General features: G+C 38.3%; 1 pseudogene; it reads right to left on the reverse strand.

The window, feature by feature from the left end:
- Nucleotides 1-5,168: 5,168 nt before the first annotated feature.
- LOC114687236 lies at nucleotides 5,169-7,355 on the reverse strand (annotated as a pseudogene).
- Nucleotides 7,356-12,299: the final 4,944 nt, after the last annotated feature.

A 12,299-nucleotide genomic window follows, 5' to 3' on the forward strand; every position in this document is an offset into this window, starting at 1 on the left:
AGCTTTGAACTACAAGGTGTTCAGAGCAAATTTGAGATGACTAGCTGAGATGATCCAGTCTCAAAGACTACTTGAATAAGGACTTGAGATAAACCCTGAACTTTGGCATTATACACAGACTGGATAATGAAGGATATAGTTACCTCTCCTAGAATTTGACAATTAACCTAAAATTTTTCTTTCAGGATAAAGAAAACTTCGCCCATACCCAGCAGGAAGCAATTTTAAGAATATGACGCCCACATTCCCAAAGAGGTGGTGTGGGGTGGGTGGTTTTTTGGTCTTTTTAATGGGTTTTGGGTCTGGGATAATTTTCAGTATTTAGGGGGGTTGGTTACAAGTTATTGTCAAGGGTTAGGAAAAAGGCTAAGCAAAGGAGATTAGATTTAAGGTTCTTGTTTAAAAAAAAAAGAATGAAAGAAAAGAAAAAGACAATTACTAGTTTTAAATACTTTACATTGGATTGAATTGTTTTATATTGTATACAAATTTGAAACTGATATTGTTAGAAAATGCTATATGTATATTTCTAATTGCATTTATACCATTCATTTAACAATGTAATGCAAATTTCTGATCCTTGAATGTTATTATTACCAACTATTAGGATATAAAGAAATGAAAGTTAGTAGTTAGACATTACAATAGAACTTTTAGTCATATTAGATATGTTTTAAAAATTGAGCAGAGATGTTTTAGACAGGTCATCTTCAAACCCTTCAGAGATCTACAGAATATGGCATTTAAAATGTTTTAATAACTTTGAAATTTTTCTTTTTTGAGACATGTCGTCTCCTGGCAGTACCAATCTACTTTAGAGAAAATATGGGCATTGAAGAAACTGCATATGGAGTCAACTTTCATTGTGGCAAAAGTTAGCCACTGGACAACAAAGTATCCTCGAATCAACAGGACAAAATGGACAGACAGAACACGAAACAAGGGACTACTGATTCTTGCCAAAACAAGTGTGGTTATGGCTTTATCAAAAGGCATCTTCTGAGGCCAGGACAATATGGCCCCATCCCTGAAGTGGCCTTTGCATCCGGAAAAGGTACAGTGCCCTTTTCTTCGAAGGCAGCTTAACAGGCAGAGGGCCGATGGATTCTGTTGTACAATGGAACAGCAGCTGAAAGCTCATGCCTCTCAAAAGTAGACTGGCATTTAATAGAGGGATGTGGAGAAGAAGGGGATGCTGAGATGAAGCCATATATACACAGCCAAGAAGAATGGACAGCTGAAATTAAAAAACTGTCAACAATTTCCAGAATTTAAAATCCTGAATCATGACAGGACACTAGTGGAATTCAGGTGTTTCTGGTACATGGACTGCTCTCACCCAATGTGAGGTTGAACTGTTGACCTTGTGTACATCCTACTTCACAAATGAGTCTGTCAGATACACTAAGCCTACAGGCTGAAGATGATGCCCCAACACTGTGGAGAAACCTCAGGTGACTGCCCAGGCAGCTGGCTGTTTCTGTCAACTCACAAAATTTTTTGGAAGTTGCTTGCATGCACTTCCTGTTTTTATTTTTGTTAGCTAATATTATTCCCTTCTTGGGTCTCTGAGGGAGTTGAAGATTAGTTAGTTATGGTTGAAGATTAGTTAGTTATAGTTGAAAATTAATTAGGATAGAAAGTGCGTTAGATACATCTTGGATTTACCAAAATAGGATAGATAATGGAATTGTTTTCTCTGATTTGTCAAATACCTGTTTAGGTATTTATTACTTGTATATATTGTATATAGTTATTGTACTTTTGTATATAGTTTTTCTTTTGTTAGTTATAACCTTTTGCTTTCTTTTTCTTTTTATTAAAATAGAAAAGGGGAAATGTGGTGGTAATCTAATTGTACTGAATTATTATTTTGATTGTATGTTAATAAATAAAGTTGTCTGGGGGTCAGAGCTATTAGAGCCATAGCAAGAGTGTGGCGGTGGTGGCACACGCCTTTAATCCCATAAGATCTCTGTGTGTTCAGGGATATAGTCAGCATTGGAGACATATGCCTTTAAGACCTAGGGGGCTGTACATTCAGACAGTGACGAGGCAGTCATGTGTTTGGGTTTACAACCAATGAGAAGGCAGAACAACATACTATAAAAAAAACGAACCGACAGGAAGTAGGTCTCTTTTTCGAGAAGCTGGGACAGCAGGAGGAAGGGTGAGATTTTAGCTCTGAGCTCTGACCTCTCGGCTTTCTCTTTTACATTGTTTCTGTGTTTCTTATTTAATAAGACGGTTGGTTACATCAATAGGAAAGCGATAAAAGTGCAAGTTGGACAGGAAGAAGCCCTCTTGGGAAGCTACAGCAACATGGTGAGCTAAGGTTAGTTGGTGGTTATTGCTCTGATCTCTATGGCTTGCACCCCTGTATTTGGCTCTGTGTTTCTTATTTAATAAGACTGTTTAGAAATTTGTCTACATAATAGTACTGCTGTTAGTTGAAATTTTATTTTAAAATATAGCCAATACAGGGAATTTGTGGTTAGACCAAGCAAATGTTAGATTGAAAAAAAAGTCTTGTGTTTAATGAAGTATTGTGATCCAGCATTTTCATTTTTAAAGGTCTTCTTACATGTGAGATTATAACTTGTGTTTCATAACTTAAATCACTCAATGCCACTTATGAATGTGCTGTCAGAAATAGCAGGTGTGCCCAATATATAACTTATGTTTGCATACAATTTTGCACTGTTATACTACCAAATGATTTAACCTCTTTAAACCTTAAATGGATTTCTAAAAGTAGAAATCCTAATTAAGGACCCAAAGCACAGAACAGATATCCATTCACACTGAATAGCATCTAAAATTAATGGAAAAGGAGGGAAATTAGTCACCATGAGGATTGTAACTTATTTAAAGATTTGTAAAATAATATAATTACCTCATTTCCAACATGAATTTTCAACTATATAAAATAGAAGTGTAGCATAGGAAAGTCAATCACTTTTCTAGGACATTTTTTGGCTTCTGCTCTTATCGTAACCCCTTGTCACATTTGGGAACATTCTTTATGTTACTGGGCTCTATAAAATTAAAATTAATATTTAAAAATAAGGTAAGTGCATGTCTGTTACATGTACTATATACCATTTTTTTAAGAACTATTCTGCACTTCAAATAATAATTAAACCAGTCATTGTTCAAAAATATATTGTATCCTGTAAGCCCAAATTAACTGAATAGGTAAGTTGAGGGCAGTTTACGGGATATAGGGTTGGATGTGGAACCTTGTCAACTATCTGTAGTAGCTCACATGTACAATGTAGGGAAACTAACTTCTTGAGAGCATATGAAGTCATCGTCATGCCATAGGCCTGCCACCATCACATCATGTCTTTTGACAGTGTAAAATATTAAATTATATAGTTCATATCCAGAGGGATATTATATTTATTGATTACTATCATTTTTGTATGATAATTTTGCAGAAAGAACATATCTATGCAACTCAGATTGAGCTGTAATAAAAGCCAAAAGGGATGCAACTTAGCAGTGAAGGTAGAGTTGGGGAAATTGGACTTGTCTTATAGGTTTGTCGAAAATCATAGATGCACGAACTTAATATTTGAGAGTAATTTATATCTAGACAGTGAGTATTATTTAGTCCATTGACAATACAAAATCTAGACATTTTAGTATGTCGGGTAGAGTGTTTCATTCCAAATCAATGAAAAGGTCTTTGTTACACAGATAAAATTGTTGCACACATCTAATTTGTGTGTCAGTCATTGGTCATTGAGGTCTGATTCCCTACACTAGTTGTGAGCTACAGAATTCTCATCTGGCCAGGCGGTGGTGGCACATGCCTTTAATCCCAGCATTTGGGAGACAGAGCCAGGCAGATCTCTGTGAGTTCAAGGCCAGCATGGTCTACAGAGTGAGATCCAGGACAGGCATCAAAACTACACAGAGAAACATTGTCTCTAAAAGCAAAATAAAAAAAAAATTCTCATCTGAAGGTACTAAAGATTCCAGCCTGTCTAAAAACAAACAGATACTAGGTCAAAATTTAGAGTGGCAAGAAAGGGTGAGTAGCTATGGCTCATGGACAAAGTGTCTGCACCACAATCATCTGCTCAATAGTTAGGGACTGAGCACAGGCTCTAAGCAAGACACTGGGATTCAGAGCATGGAGTATGTGATTCCACATTGTGTCATTATTCCCCAGTATCAGGAAAGTTATAGCTTTTCTGATTTCCTTCACTGTTGTTTATAACAAAGCAAACCTAAACAAAACGGGGTCTCTCTGCATAGCTCTGGCTAATCTCAAGCTTATGGCAATCCTCCTGCCTCAGGCTCTTGATTGTTAGCATCACAGATGAGTTATTCTACTTTGCTTGAGAAAAAAAAAATTAAGATTTTCTATGGAACTTGCAGTCTTTTTTTTTTCTCTCATTATGCTTGTTTTAATGGGTCTCAAAGTCATGTGACAGAATTTTGGTCAAGTGGTTCCCATTAAAAAGTACTGGGTTTGAAAATTAATAACTTAAAACTGCCTCACACAAAAAGATGGTCCACAAACATTATCCTCTCCTTCTGAAAGTTTTCTGATGCAGTTGAAAGGATCAAGTAGATGCTATAACAGGCTGTCAGTCTTCTCTCAGAGATCAGGCCTCATTTTCACTTTCCTGAGACTTGAAGAAGCAGTTTCTGGGAAGGCCATGAACAAAAGACATAGTTCTTGCAGTAGCTCCCTTTCTGCATGAACTTTGACTGCTCAATGTTCAGCCAGGTGTTTACTGTCTGGGACCCCTCACCAACTTAGAGCTACGTGCATGGGTCAATGTGAATGTGCAAGGCCAGCCAGCCTCCATGGCAGCTCAGGGACAGAGCCTGGGCCACTGAGTCAGCCCCCACAGTCAGTACGTGCTAGGCTAGCCAGTCCCCATTACAGCTCAAGGACAAAGCCTGGGATTGTCCAAGCCTACCCAAAAAACGATAACTGTAACCCCCAACCAGTAAATTAAAAAATTATACACCCTCACCCAATCATATGACACAAAGGGTTGTACCACGCTGCTTGTGGTTTTTCCCTTTAAAAACCCCTCAACCTGAGAGCTCAGGGCCATCCTCCATCACCCACTGTGTTGGTCATGAACCAAGCCCAGGCTTGCTTGTTTATACATAAATCCCTGTGTGTTTTGCATTGGCTATCAGCTCTGTGGTGGTCTTGTGACATGGGCACAACAAAGTGCCATCATTAACTGGTCCTTTACTATTAAACTTAGATGGCCAATTGAGACAAACAGTTCTGAGATACTCTTCCACCACCAGTTAAGACTTGGGTGGCAGGTGACAGTGATAATATTTTTAGCCTTCTGAGCTTTCTGGGCAGACCTGGTGACTTTACCAGCTCCAGCAGCCCTCTTGTCCACAGCTTTGATGACACCCACAGTGACTGTCTTCCTCATGTCACAAACAGCAAAATGAGGCAGTAGATTATGGTCGGAGAAGCCCTCAACACACGTGGCCTTGCCAGGGATGATATTAACAATGACTGCCTCACCAGATTTCAAGAATTGAGGGACATCTTTTAGTTTCTTACTAGAATGATGATCGGTCTCTTCTTTAAGCACAGCAAACTTGCATGCTATATGAGCTGTGACCATGCAGTACAGGAGCACAGCAGGCACTAATGTGGCCTGGGTGGCTCAGGATAGTCACCTGAGCAGTGAAGCCAGCTGCTTCCATTGGCGGGTCATTTTTGCTGTCGTTTGCAGAAACGTTGCCATGTCTAACATCTTTGATGGACACATTCTTTACATGGAAGTCCACATCGTCCTCAAGAAGAGCTTCACTCAGGGCTTCATGGTGTGTTTCAACAGACTTTACCTCTGTTGTGACATTGACAGAAGCAAAGGTAACCACCAATCCAGGTTTAAAATACTAGTCTCCACTCAGCCCACAGTCCCAATACCAGCAACTCTGTAGCCATCCTGGAGGGGCAGTTGCAAAGGCTCGTCAGCTGGACAAGTTGGTGGCAGGATATGATCCAAAGCTTCCAGCACTGGATCTCACTGGCACTGCCATCTTTGTGGGTGACTTTCCATCCCTTGAACCGAGGCATATTAGCACTTAGCTCCAGCATATTGTCACCATTTCAAGCAGAAATAGGCACAGTACTACTGTGTCACAGTTTTAGTCAATTTTCTTAATGTGGGTGCTTACTTCTTTAACAATTTCCTTGTATCTCTTCTGGCTGTAGGGTGGTTTGGTGGAATCCATTTTGTTGACACCATTAATTAGCTGTTTCACACCCAGAGTGTGACCCAGAAGGGCATGCTTACGGGTCTGCCCATTCTTGGAGATACAGCTTCAAATTCACCAGCACTAGCAGCAACAATCAGGATAGCACAGTCAGTCTGAGATTGCCTGTAGTCATGTTTTTGATAAAGTCTCTGATTTCTAGGGCATCAGTGATAGTCACATAGCATTTGCTGGTATCATATTTCCACAAGATGTCAATAGTGATACCACGCTCACACTCAGCTTTGTTCAGGACCAGGCACACCTGAAGCAGCATCTGGGTAGTCTCCTTTCAAATTTTTCCATGGTCTGTCAGTTCTACCACATTTGTAGATCAGGTGGATGGTTGTGGTGGACTTGCCCAAATCTACGTGTCCAATGCTGTTATGAGTCTTTTCCTTTTTCCTTTTTGGCTTTGAATTAGCAATGGTTTCCACACCTGCATTCTGATGGCAAACTTTTTTGTGAATAAACACTCTTTTCTAATTATTTACTGTGTTTGATCATTCTTGATCCTCACATAACCCTGTGATACTGGTATTATCATTAACATCCCCATTTTGTAGATAACGTATGAAAACACAGAGATGAAATCACTCAACACAATGAGAAAGTGGATGAAAGAGTGAGTTTCATTCCAATGATAGTTGTTGAATCCCTGGATTTAGTTGCCTAGCTTTGTTGTTTTAGTATCTGCTAAAGTGTCAGTGTGGGTCCACAGCTGAAAATTCTGGCTAACATGTTTAATGTTCGCTAGGAAAGAAAGCAATTGCTTTTCTGTATTTTTAACACGTCTTCTCCATATTAATTGCTTGTTTCCCATCTTTTATCCCTCTTGCTAGTGTCTGTCTCTGTACCTCCCCATCCTTTTATTTCATATTGTTGGCAGGAGTTCTCCACCACATGTCTATTTTTCCTAATCAAATTGTCAAGAAACAGGAAGCAAGGTGCCACCTTACCATGTTCTCATGTGAAACTTGTGGGGGAAAAGTCCACTGCCATGGACATTCAGGCACAATCCAATGTCGCACCCAGTGCAGGGCTGTCCCTATGACCTTGCTGACTGTCAGCAAAGAGTTACACACTGTCTCCATTGTTCATTTCTCTATATTAAAAGTCAGATAGACAAAATCTTCCTTACTTTGAATCTCTGATTTTTCTCCCCCAGCCTCTGGAACAAGATGTATGGCTCTCAGTGCTATCAAATTAGTATCTGCAAAATGCCTGTCTCAGTGTCAATGAAACCATTATGTATAACTCAGACATGGAATCTGATCACATTCCCAGCAATTAGGTAGAATGTGCAGAAAAGGGAAGGGATGACTGATCTTAAAATTTTGCTGACCACACAGGTAAAACATTAAGACAGGCATTAAACATACTGATCTTAGATGCTTATACATCACTCATGTTGAATTCTTCATATTTTAACTGACTATTACAACAGTAAAGTTAGATAACTATATGATAATGTACACAAAAACATAAAGAAATGCACATTTTTGTGAGTATGGTATGATGAGTACACTAGGAAAAGAGACAGAAAAATATGAATATGAAAAAGTTATAAAGATCTAAATTAATATGGAATAAACAAAACTCAAAGGCAGTCAGAATTTTAAAACGGGAGTTGGCAAACTGAACAACGTTTTGGCTGTTCATTAGGAATGCACTGTTGACTTTGGAGAAAGGAACTTTTGTGAGGTTAGCAAGGGTAACAGCAGCTTGTAAGGGACCAAATAGTGACAAGGAGAAGACTCAGGAAGTATTAAGTGGTTTTATGAAATGATTAGTGGCACAAAGAAAGAGCTGTATGATCCAGGCTTTCTTTTTTGACTTATGTAAAACATCGAAAGAAAGAAGAAAAGATTGTTAGTTGACAAGAAAAGTCAAAGCCATATGCCAAATGACAGATTTTCTTGAAGAAATGTTGGCTTAGAAGAAAAGGCATTTGCTTAATCACATTATCCCATGAATGATGACAAAGAGCAAAAGATAAAAAGGGGGGAGATGACATCTAAATTCTTTTGCCTGATTTTTTTTTCTTTTGTTGTATTTTTGTCCTCTTAAGTGAAGGCAATTCCTGGCAAACAATCTTCACAAAAACTTGGAATAATAGGTGGATGCTTTCATAACAGTGTGTTTGGGGGAGTTCACGGGTGAGACAGAGGGAATACTCCATCACCTGGAAGTGATCTCTGCTAACATCACTCTTGTCTATCTTCCAGACATTCATGTACTAGTCCTTGATCCCATCTGAGCCGGAGGTCATCTCTATGACACAAAAACAAACACTAAGACTTTCAATTCCATCTCAAAGAATTTTTTCAGGCCAGTGGAATAGAAATATTTCAGAATGTATTCATTCCAACCCTCTTTGGCAATCACTGAAGTGCCCTGAGAGCGGCAGATGCCAAAAATTCCAATTCAGAATTTTTAGTTTAATTTCTTCTTAACAGTATAAGTAAAACAGGTTATCAGTGACAGTGACTAAGAGAAGCAGTGTAGTAAACAGCCAAAGCAGCAGAACATTCAAACATTTCTAAGCCCGTAAACAGCATAGAAGTTATATTTAATGAAACCAGAACAGCAGAAAACACTTCTCAGTCAGTAATCCAGCTCCCAACACCTCACCATCTCTTTCTCTGTGCTAGTTTCTTTCACATTGTCTGAAGAAATTGCTCGATCTTTTTCATTTTTGTCTCAATTACTTCTCTAAATGTTTTATTCTGAGAATGGTATAAGGTTTATTGATATCGTGACTGCTTTTACATTATATCTGGACATGTGGTTACATTTTAAAAATGCATTTGAATGACCTATGCAGGATCAGTGTATTATAATTTATGAATTTCTATATCATGCAAAGAACCATTTAAGAGCAAAGACTACAAACAATGTGTAATTCATTTCCTTTTGCCAGATTCAGTGGTAATAGTTGATTCACAAAAGACGAAGAGAGCAGATCATTGTGTCCTCTATAATTTCCAATGTTATCATTGGTTGTTGGTGGACATGGAGCTTAATCGTGTTTGTCTGGGAAAAAATAGTAGGGTATGACTGAAAACAAATTCTAAAGTTAGCTTTTCACCACTCACTAAAACTAAGTAACAAATAACTTCTGAAAATTCTTGCATGAATTCTATATAATAAGAAAGAAGCCTCAGTTCAATTCTAGTATTATTTTCAAATTAAGTCAGCAATGATGTAATACTCAGGAAACCAAAGATTAAGTGTCAATTGAAGTTTTAGCGTTTCTCAGGATGTCCAATCCTTTGACTTTGCTACGTAAGTTTGTCATGTACAAAGTTCATTCTTGAGAACTACATAATTCTGTTAGAAAAACACAACACTACAAAAACAATGTGTCATTGCTTTAAGTACAAAAAAAAATTGGTTTTGTGTTGTTCTGAACTCAGCTTTCTAGCCATAGGTGGCCTGGCCTGTAGGTTGTATTTGCCTTTCAGAGTCAGTCTGGGTACTACTTCTGATGCTGCCTTCAGTAGACTTGGTTTCTGGACACTGACTGAAATCATGTGCAGTTTGCCAGCTGTATTTGCTGACTGATAGAATGGTCTTCTCTAGCAGCCCACTGAACCTAAAGTGTGAGAATGCACTGAAAAAGACGTGGGTGCTGGTGATGTGAGGCGTACATCTTCCCATCAATGCATCATCCAAGTTGAAAGCCTTTCAATGCAAGACATGAATATTAATACATTAAACTGGCTACATACATTTTTTCTTTTCATATTGTTTTAGCTAAAGTCAGATAAAATCCAAATGTTACTTTTTTGAGAAAGCAGTGTTTTATGTTGTTTTCAGGTCTACTTAGGGGATCCTGCGAACAAATGGGCCCAGATTTTAGTACCATCTCTTTTCTGGTCCCTAAATCTATTTAACTTGACTAAGCTCTTCAAAAATAAACAGAAGCTCAGAGATCCATTTTAGATGTTGATTCTCTTCCTTTTGCTAATGCATTTGGAATGTGATGTTTTTCTAATAAATAATTTTATATGAGCATGCATTCCACTCTGTGTTCTTAATCTTGGGGATGGTACTCCCTCAGTCACATGTAATCCCTCTATTTGTTATGTCATTAGTATCAGGTCTCTCTAAATTGGTGCATCTATTGGGGATCAAGGAAGAAATAGAAACCACTGAGTATTTTAAGCAGGAAGACATTTGATACAGAGAGTGAAGCACGTAGGGACCCATTATAAGTGCTGAAAGAGCTAGCTGGTAGAAAGCATTGGGCCTCCTGGACCATCTCCATGAATAATACAGCACTGAACAGCCTCTCAGAAAAGGGACTGCTACCAGGATTATCCTGAAAGCAACCCACAGCCACACTTTGTACACATGTAAATTTGAAGAAAGGAAATGGGACTAAACATGAAGTAAACTACTCCACCACTCCATGGCTAGCCTGCAGTCATATCCAAGAACACCATGAAATAAGCAGTACCTCAGTATTCCTGCTAAATATATCCAATCAGCAAAACAAATGTTACATCAACTACCTGGAAGGGATGCTAGGAAATCTTTAGTGTTTTAACCTCTTCAATTAGAACAAAATAGGTTTAAAGTAGCTTTCCAGGTACCCATTGAATATTATAGAGGATTAAATATATCAGTGGTCAAAATCTACAAATCTGGTCTTTGTCCATGATAGTAGGTAGCACTCATGAAACAGATAATGCATAGTCATATCAGGTGATTAAATAGAAGTATTCTTTGTGGTCTTGTATCTGATGGAAGAAAGAAAATGTCCATTTCATCTACATAAATCCAGAGGAGCAGCTCCTGCCAAATATTTCTGTTCATAGTTATATTGTCAAGCACTAATACCTGGTCTTGGCTTTGTCACATTAATCATGCCATGTTGACTTGACACTGTACTGTCTATCAAGTGATTGATATCATAGAACTGTACCCATTAAGCCACAGACAAAGAAGATGCAGACTTTTCCCTCCTAGGTTTTCAGTCAAATGCAGATAATGACAGATTGTCCCAGAGAAAGTAGCTGAGGATCTTCCTTCAAAGCTAAGATGGAAAATGTTAGATCTGCAGTGCAATTATCATTAAAGAGGCAGACATGTAAGGAGGGCTGTCAGGTATTTCTTATTAGGTATTTTTCTGAAAATAGTACCCGCATCACAAGAGCACAGAGGAATTGTTCATTTCAGGGCATGACCTGTAATCAGATTTAAACAGACAGTAGGAAATCCAGAAGTGGAGGGAAGAAAATATTAGCTCGTTTCTTACAACTGTGTTAATCTAATGAACATTTATTGGCTCAACCAAAAACATAGGAGCATTTATTTATCAATTTCTAGTTTTATGAGAATTAGATTTCCTGTCTTTACTCTTTGTTTGGGTTCTGAGTGTTTACATGGGGAAGACCCCGTGTACCAATTTACCGATTTTATACCAGATCTGATGTTTTCACCAAGGAGTTATAGTTCGTTTTACAGAAGACAAACCTCACCTTTACCACACTTGTTCATCATTACATTATAGCAATTGCTTCTGGGTGAGAAGATGTACATCATACCAACATATTCTATAGACCTAGCTACAGATATATATATATATATATCTGTAGACAATACCTGAGACTTTATTAATTCTTTGAGAATTTCATACTAAGAATTTTGGTTATATTTATACCTCCTCCCAATTCCTCCCATATCCACTCCTCAGTTCTGTGTCTTATCTTTGAAAACTTGTAATATCCCCAAGCACTATAATCCAAGTGGTTGTTCTCTCAATATAGTATACTTCTCAGTATTGCCTTATACTAAGGGTTCCAGGCACCCAAGAGTATGTGGAAACTTAGTTATGTACCAAGAGGATACCACTTAGTTGATCACACCAGAAGATGTTCTGCTTGAATAGGAATACAAAACCAGGTCCTGCATTTGTATAATTCCTGTAAGAATTAATGGCTTGAGCCGGGCAGTGAGGACGTATGCCCTTAATCCCAGCATTTGGGAGGCTGAGCCAGGCGGATCTCTGTGAGTTTGAGGCCAGCCTG

This window comes from Peromyscus leucopus, chromosome 3 (genome assembly GCF_004664715.2).
Source record: "Peromyscus leucopus breed LL Stock chromosome 3, UCI_PerLeu_2.1, whole genome shotgun sequence".
Taxonomy (NCBI): domain Eukaryota; kingdom Metazoa; phylum Chordata; class Mammalia; order Rodentia; family Cricetidae; genus Peromyscus; species Peromyscus leucopus.